We start from the raw sequence: 9,608 nt of genomic DNA on the forward strand, positions 1-9,608 counted from the left end.
ACACTCTAACTTGTACCTAACAAGAACTACAACACAAGTACACTCTAACTTGTACCTAACGAGTACTACAACACAAGTACACTCTAACTTGTACCTAACAAGTACTACAACACAAGTACAATAATTTAACCCACCCAACGAGTACTAAAGAACAAAGAATACCTTTAATTCAACTTCAACGAGTACCACAACATGGCACACTCTAAATTCCCAAACAAATAAGTACTATAACACAAGTACACACTCTAACTTATAACTCAATAAGTACTGCAAACAATAAGTACAATCCCAACTTGTACCTAATAAGTACTACAACAACACAAGTACACTTTAACTTTGTACCCCAATAAGTACTATAACACAAGTACTAATTTCCTAACTTATACCTAATATAAACAGCACCTAACTTGTAACAATAAGTACTAATAAATAAGTTAATTTTAATTCAAATGCAACAAGTACTACAACACAAGTACACCTAACTTGCAATCAGTAACAAGCACTGCAACATTGCACCCAACTTGTACTAACAAGTACTACAACACAAGTACACTCTAACTTGTACCTAACAAGTACTACAACACAAGTACACTCTAACTTGTACCTAACAAGTACTACAACACAAGTACACTCTAACGTGTACCTAACAAGTACTACAACACAAGAACACTCTAACTTGTACCTAACAAGTACTACAACACAAGTACACTCTAACGTGTACCTAACAAGTACTACAACACAAGTACACTCTAACTTGTACCTAACAAGTACTACAACACAAGTACACTCTAACTTGTACCTAACAAGTACTACAACACAAGTACACTCTAACTTGTACCTAACAAGTACTACAACACAAGTACACTCTAACTTATACCTAACAAGTACTGCAACACAAGTACACTCTAACTTGTACCTAACAAGTACTGCAACACAAGTACACTCTAACTTGTACCTAACAAGTACACGCTGCGGTGTTCTTAAGAAGCACATCACGAACATCACCTCCTGACTTGCACATTTACAAGCAGACATCTGCCATCTTCAGCTCCACAGGCTTTGGTTCTGTGTGTACAGTTACAAACACTTTATTCATGACACGAAACACTCACACATCCTCGACTTCATAATATTATAGTCACCTTTTTTTTTGCCAACTTGCTCTCCCATCCACAGTTACTGTACAAGTACATGACCATTGAAGTTTGTGTGTAGTTGGACACACTCAAAGTACAACACACACAACAACAATAATAATAATATTAATACAATACCATAATAATAATATTAATAATAATAATAATAATAATATAATAATATAATAATAATAATAATATTACTAATAATAATAATAATAATAATAATAATAATAATAATAATAATAATAATAATAATAATAATAATAATAATAATAATAATAATAATAATAATAATAATAATAATTAGCAGTTTACTGAAAGGACATGGCAGCCAAAACACTGAAAAATATACAGTTATATAATGGGGTTACTTCACACACACACACACACACACACACACACACACACACATTAACACGTAACTAAATGTGTCATCTCTCCTTCCACCAGCCAGACCTCTAACCAACCAACCAGCCAACCAACACCACCATGAAGACCCCTGCCACTCTGACCTCCACCCTGCTGGTCTTCATCTTGGTGATCGCCCTCGCTGGACACGGGGTGTCGTCCTCCCCCCTCCCGCAGCCCAACAACCGTCAAGGACGCCCTCTCCAATTTGGAATTATCCCAGCTACAACAACTACAACTACAGTAGCACCAGCCACAGGAACAGTGACTACAACCCAACCTCCAGCTCTCACACTGTTCCAAGTGAATAACGCTGATGGAAGTGGCTTCATAGTCTGTGCCCTTGGTGGAACATGTGGCGGGAAGAAGTAGTCTGTTGTTGGTGATCTACCTTTTGTTTTGCTGTTGTTGGTGACCTGCCTTTTGTTTTGCTGTTGTTGGTGACCTGCCTTTTGTTTTGCTGTTGTTGGTGACCTGCCTTTTGTTTTGCTGTTGTAGTAACGATTGACTTAACGTTGTTTGCTGTTGTTCCACTGTAGTTTCGAGATAGATTCATAAAATTCAACTTGAACTCATCATTGATTAGACCTCCATAAGCCATTGTTAATTTACCAAACAGTAAACTAGTCAAATGTAAATACAAAATAAATAATAATAAATAATGTTATATGTTTATAATTTCTAACCCATGAACTGTGACCCAGGTTGACTCATCACACGAATTGATCTGATACCTGTAATATGGCCCAGCTGTAGTGAATAACACTCCAACGGAACTTTTTTACCCTCAGCTCTCTAATTATTCTTAGGCGAGTGAAGAAAGAGAGTTGTGAGCGTTAGACCACTGGTAACACTAAAGCAGCACCAGTCTGTGAACAATTACTTATACAACTGTATCCCTCGAGAAATATAAATAAATAAGAATTATGGTAAACAATTATCACTCCACAAGAAAGAAAGGGCAGAAAATTACAACAATAATAATATGTACAGTACAGTCACTCAAAAACTATCTGTACTTGGGGTGATCGATGAATTTCACAATGAACACTGTGGCTCCTGTTGTCTCGTCAGGGTTGTCAAAATCCTTCGTCCGTTGTGTCATATTTTCTCAACACAATATTGTATAGATATTTTTTGAGTGACTACACAAATATTAGCCATTGAAAATAATAAAGACGCAGGTAAAAAAAATATACAAGTTTTCATCAAATAAATAAAATTCCTTCTAACACCACTATCTGTTCACTCTCTCCCTCTCCATACGAGGCAACAACTGTCTCGGTACAGTGCTACACAACACTACAGTCAGTCCTCTCTACAGTAAGTAAGGATCCACTGTATAGCTAAACTTGACTGGTGTGCCGGCTCATAGGATACAAGTAAAAAAATATTATACTTTTACAAAACCAAAAAATATTAACATTTGGTATGAAATCAAAGTTTATAAAGTAAATTGGTCATGATTATTCACTTGAGACAGATTCTATTTTATTTCCTTCGTTTATCATAAATATTCACTAATTCTTAACTAATCCCGTATATAATTTAGTTCACTCTTACGTGGCTAAATAAATCGAAACATTATATTACTCTTACTGTCATCGGGGCTTCTTAACACATACACAAGTACTGGCTCACCTACTATCATCGGGGCTCCTTAACACATACACAAGTACTGGCTCACCTACTATCATCGGGGCTCCTTAACACATACAAACAGCCACTGGCCCACCCACATCATCAGCTACTTAACATGACAAGTACTCAACTACCATCATCATCGGGGCTCCTTAACACATACACAAGTACTGGCTCACCTACTATCATCGGGGCTCCTTAACACATAAACAGCTACTGGCTCACCTACTATCAACGGGGCTCCTTAACACATAAACAGCTACTGGCTCACCTACTATCATCGGGGCTCCTTAACACATAAACAGCTACTGGCTCACATCACAGAACAAAAACTCATGATCGTTTTCGTGTCATTTCAGCCACACAACTAGTCTGTAACCACGCATCATAACCCACCACAAACTCAACTTGGATTCGATTTTCCATCACAAGTTAACGGGCGAATAATCCATCAAAAACTAAATTAAAGGAATTATTCTACAACTCATTAATAACCAAATACATTTCACTTATCTACTTAAGAGTTTTCTTTTCTAATCACCACAACTAATAAGTCTCCAAGGGTTAGTTATGTTCGTGGGCATCAGGACGAGTTGTTTCATCAATGGTATTTAAGCAGATGACTCCTTCACACTTTGTCTTTAACCTTTAGTAAGTTATACCTTTTCAATGACTCTTCCTGTAATAGCTTTCATAAAATATATCTTGTCTCTATTAGTCTATTAGGCATCGACTTATAATTATAAGTACAGGTATAAGTATAGGTACAGGTATAAGTATAGGTACAGGTATAAGTATAGGTACAGGTATAATTACAGGTACAGGTACAGGTAAATATATAACTAGTTCACCTAAAACACAGGTAATGAGATACTTTTGGGCATTTAATCATTTAGTTCTCCGTCTGTGTGTGGGTCCCCCCCCAGGTACAGTCCCCCCAGGTACAGTCCCCCCAGTACAGTCCCCCCCAGTACAGTCCCCCCAGAACAGTCCCCCAGCACAGTCCCCAGCAGTCCCAGGGTACAGTCCCCCAGTGTCCCCCCAGCAGTCCCTCCCAGCACAGTTCCCCCCAGCACAGTCCCCCAGCAGTCCCCAGTACACAGTCCCCCAGTACAGTCCCCCAAACCCCAGCACAGTCCCCCCAGCACATTCCCCAGCACAGTCCCCCCCAGCACGTCCCACAGTCCCCCAGTACAGTCCCCAGCACAGTCCCCCAGTGCAGTCCACCCCAGTACAGTCCCCAGCACAGTCCCCAGTACAGTCCCCCAGCACATCTCTCTCCCCCCAGCACAGTCCCCAGCACAGTCCCCCCAGCACAGCCCCCAGCACAGTCCCCCCAGCACAGTCCCCCAGTGCAACCCCAGTACACAGTCCCCCAGTACAGTCCCCCAGTATGTCCCCCTGAAGTACAGTCCCCCCAGTACAGTCCCTCCTGGGTACATACAGTCCCCAGCGCTGTCCCCCAGCAGTTCCCGTGCACAGTCCCCCCAGCACAGTCCCCCCAGTACAGTCCCCCAGTACAGTCCCCTCCAGCGTCCCCCCAGCATCCCTAGTACAGTCCCCCCTAGTACAGTCCCCAGTACAGTCCCCCTCTAGTACAGTCCCCCAGTATAGCTGTGTTTAAATAACCTCTAATGACCTAATGATAATGATGATGATGATGATGATGATGAATACGATGATGATGATGAAGATGATGATGATGATGAAGATGGTGGTGATGATGATGATGATGATGATGATGAAGATGGTGGTGATGATGATGATGATGATTAAGATGGTGATGATGATGATGATGATGAAGATGGTGGTGATGATGATGAAGATGATGATGATGATGATGATGACGAAGATGGTGGTGATGATGATGATTAAGATGGTGATGATGATGATGATGATGATGATGATGATGACGAAGATGGTGGTGATGATGATGATTAAGATGGTGATGATGATGATGATGATGATGATGATGATGATGATGGTGGTGATGATGATGATCAATTCGTATAATAAACAATAGTATGACAATTGGATCCATGATAGTCACTTTGGTTTCATTCTCTTGTTGACTCAATACCTATTGGAGTAGAGGTCAACTGAGACGAGAATAACAAGAGATCTGCTCTCAAATAGTGACACACTGAGCAGGGATCACGAGGCGTCCCTTCTCCTTCGTCTCCATTCTTTCTCTATCTTCCTTTCCCTCCCTCGTCTCATCCCTCCACCTGGCGACGACTTCCATCCATTATCTTATTAATATTAACACTTTATAACCATCAACATGAAGTGAAAGTTTCTTTACTTTATTTTTAAAGTAATAAGTGATGTTAAAAGTTTACTTAAGGTTGATATAGAGGTGAGTGGAGGAAGTAGTGTGTTAGGTGAGTGAGTGAGAATCAAGGGGTTGGGAGGAGCTCCAGATGTTGCCTTCACTGTTTTAGTGATCAGATCATAACAAACTTGTTGATATATAAGCCAGCTTCATCTACCTGCTGTTATCAGGTGTGTCTCACCAGCCACTCAGGTGAGACGTCTCCAACCTCTCGCCACAAGTACACTCTAACTTGTACCTAACAAGTACTACAACACAAGTACACTCTAACTTGTACCTAACAAGTACTACAACACAAGTACACTCTAACTTGTACCTAACAAGTACTACAACACAAGTACACTCTAACTTGTACCTAACAAGTACTACAACACAAGTACACTCTAACTTGTACCTAACAAGTACTACAACACAAGTACACTCTAACTTGTACCTAACAAGTACTACAACACAAGTACACTCTAACTTGTACCTAACAAGAACTACAACACAAGTACACTCTAACTTGTACCTAACGAGTACTACAACACAAGAACACTCTAACTTGTACCTAACGAGTACTACAACACAAGTACACTCTAACTTGTACCTAACAAGTACTACAACACAAGTACACTCTAACTTGTACCTAACAAGTACTATAACACAAGTACACTCTAACTTATACCTAACAAGTACTGCAACACAAGTACACCCTAACTTGTACCTAACAAGTACTACAACACAAGTACACTTTAACTTGTACCTAACAAGTACTATAACACAAGTACACTCTAACTTATACCTAACAAGTACTGCAACACAAGTACACCCTAACTTGTACCTAACAAGTACTACAACACAAGTACACTCTAACTTGTACCTAACAAGTACTACAACACAAGTACACTCTAACTTGTACCTAACAAGTACTACAACACAAGTACACCCTAACTTGTACCTAACAAGTACTACAACACAAGAACACTCTAACTTGTACCTAACAAGAACTACAACACAAGTACACTCTAACTTGTACCTAACAAGTACTACAACACAAGTACACTCCAAGTAACAAGTACAACACAAGTACACTCTAACTTGTACCCAACAAGTACTACAACACAAGTACACTCTAACTTGTAACAAGCTACAACACAAGTGTACCCAAGTACTACAACACAAACACTAACTTGTAACTTGTACTAACTTGTACTACTCTAACTCAACAAGAACTACAACACAAGAACACCTAACTTGTACCCAACAAGTACACACAACACAAGTACACTCTAACTTGTACCCAACAAGTACTACAACACAAACACTCTAACTTGTACCTACTACTACACAAGAACACTTAACTAAAGTACTACAACACAAGTAACTTGTACCCAAGTACTACAACACAAGCACTCTAACTTGTACCTAACAAGAACTACAACACAAGAACACTTAACTTGTACCTAACAAGTACTACAACACAAGTACCCTAACTTGTACCCAACAAGTACATACACACACACACACATACACACACGCACACACACACACACACACACACACACACACACACACAACACACACACACACACACACATACACACACGCACACACACACACACACACACACACACACACACACACACACACACACACACACACACACACACACACACACACACACACATTAAAACGTAACTAAATGTGTCATCTCTCCTTCCACCAGCCAGACCTCTAACCAACCAACCAGCCAACCAACACCACCATGAAGACCCCTGCCACTCTGACCTCCACCCTGCTGGTCTTCATCTTGGTGATCGCCCTCGCTGGACACGGGGTGTCGTCCTCACCCCTCCCGCAGCCCAACAACCGTCAAGGACGCCTTTTTCCGCTCAATGTTGTCGTTGGACCAACAACAACAACTACCACAGCTGCTCCTGCTGTCGTTGCTCCTGGCATTACCATCACGTTTGGCAAGAAATAATAATAACATGTATTATCCCGACATCATTTGTCTTGCCACCTCGGTAAAGATGAAACAGTTAGTTGTTAGTAATTTACCTGTTTGGTTCAGTTGTTTCCATAGGTGTTAATGGAGTGACGTCAGTGTGTGTATGACTGAACATTACAAGAGGCTGCTGCTGCCGTGTAGTAACTGGTACTGTAGGCGGGGTTGTTTACACTCCCACAATTATCTTAATAAAACGTATTGTAGTTAAAAGGAACAAAATTATTCATTATTCTTACGTCAATTGTTTATCCATTTATCCTTATTCCTGAGGTTTATTGTCCCGTTAGTACAATAATTTCTCTTAACTGTTGATGTGAGAATTATTTAACTCTTTCACACACACACACACACACACACACATACACACACACACATTCACCCACACACACATACACACACACACACACACACACACACACACACACACACACACACACACACACACACACACACACACACACACACACACACACATTTCTCACTGATGTTACTTGTATGTTATTTTATTTGGCAATAAAGTGGTCCATTCCCTAATTATGACTCTATATTTTTAAGACTTCTGGATGTTGGTTTTTCAATAAAGCTTAAATTATTATTATTATTATTATTATTATTATTATTATTATTATTATTATTATTATTATTATTATTATTATTATTATAATACTCACACACACACACACACACACACACACACACACACTACTAGTACTACTTTGGTGTCACTCGGAATCGAGTATGACGATCATCCAGCTATGATACAATTATATGAGTTATTAGGATGTCACCTAGGTTGGTGAGATCTGAGGTGACTAGAGAGACCGATACATGACTGGCAGGGTCGTCCACAGATGTTGCATGTATGGAGGGCTACATCTAGTGCGGGAGGGGTGGCGGCAGCGACTTTCCGTTGTTGGCGCATGTCTGCCTCGGTATGTGGTTGGGTTAACTCGAAAGTATTGACACCTTCTCGTGTGGTGATCCTCCAAGCGTAACGGTGTGGAGTAATCGTCTCCCAGGTGAGAGGGTCGATTTGGCACTTTTCAGGTTTGTCTTAAGACTATCCTTATACCTTTTCAGTTGCCCGCCAGTGTTACGTTTACTATTCGTTAGGTGACTGTAAAGTAGCTTATTTGGCAGTCTACTGTCGTTCATGCGGGTAACATGGCCAGTCCAGCGTAGTTGTTCATTGATAATGGAAGCCTCGATAACTCCTACAGTTGGTGTCAGCGAGAATACTTGCATTTGTAATCTTGTCTTCCCAGCGAACTCAGAGGATGGAAAGTAGACTACGTTGGTTAAAGTTTTTGCGTGCCTTAAGGTGCCTCCTGTATGTGACCCATGTTTCGCTCTCATATAGAAAGATGGGCAGGACCACTGCTCTATATACGTGGTGCTTTGTGAATAATTTCAGCTCCCTACAACTGAAGACACGGGTACGGAGTCAGCCAAAGGCTTGAGATGCATATATGACACGATGTTCAATCTTTTCATCGATGTCCGCAGTGGCGGACAGTTGGGAGCTGTGATACTGAAAGTGGGTAACATTAGAGAGGGTAGTAACGTAAAGGTGGACAGATGGTGGTGTGGCTCAGTCAATGGGCAGGCTGGAAGAGAATATGAGTCTTACGTACATTCATCTCAGGACCGAAGTTTTCATACGCACCTGAGAAGGTGTTCAGGATCTCCTGTAGATCGCGTTCAGCGTGAGCGACGAGGGTGAGGTCGTCTGCATACTGAAGTTCAGTATTGAAAGCTGAAGACACCTTTGTTCCTGCCTGGAGTCGTCTTATGATGAAAAAACCCTTCATCCGGTACTGGATGTCCACCCCCCCAGAAAAATTGGCACTGACACAAGATATGGAAGGCAACCAAGAAAATGGAAAAGGGAGTTGGTGCCAGTACACACCCTTGTTTTACGAATGTTTAGATGGGGAAGAACTCATACTGGGTGACATTGTACAAGACACTGCCGTTCATACTATTACGAACCACGCCATCTATTGTGTCATGATCTAACTACCCAGCACTACCGAGCAACGCCATCTAGGGACGTGACCCGAGTATGACTAGTCTTAGTCACCATTCCGGG

The 9,608-nt window shown here is 40.9% G+C and overlaps 1 long non-coding RNA gene across 1 annotated transcript; it reads left to right on the plus strand.

The window, feature by feature from the left end:
* The first annotated feature begins 5,594 nt into the window (after positions 1 to 5,594).
* Positions 5,595 to 7,757, plus strand: LOC121878018. The gene is made up of 2 exons (XR_006091084.1): positions 5,595 to 5,715; positions 7,236 to 7,757. It is a non-coding gene; the product is annotated as an uncharacterized LOC121878018 (long non-coding RNA).
* Positions 7,758 to 9,608: the final 1,851 nt, after the last annotated feature.

This window comes from Homarus americanus, unplaced genomic scaffold, assembly GCF_018991925.1.
Source record: "Homarus americanus isolate GMGI-L3 unplaced genomic scaffold, GMGI_Hamer_2.0 scaffold56392, whole genome shotgun sequence".
Classification (NCBI taxonomy): Eukaryota; Metazoa; Arthropoda; class Malacostraca; order Decapoda; family Nephropidae; genus Homarus; species Homarus americanus.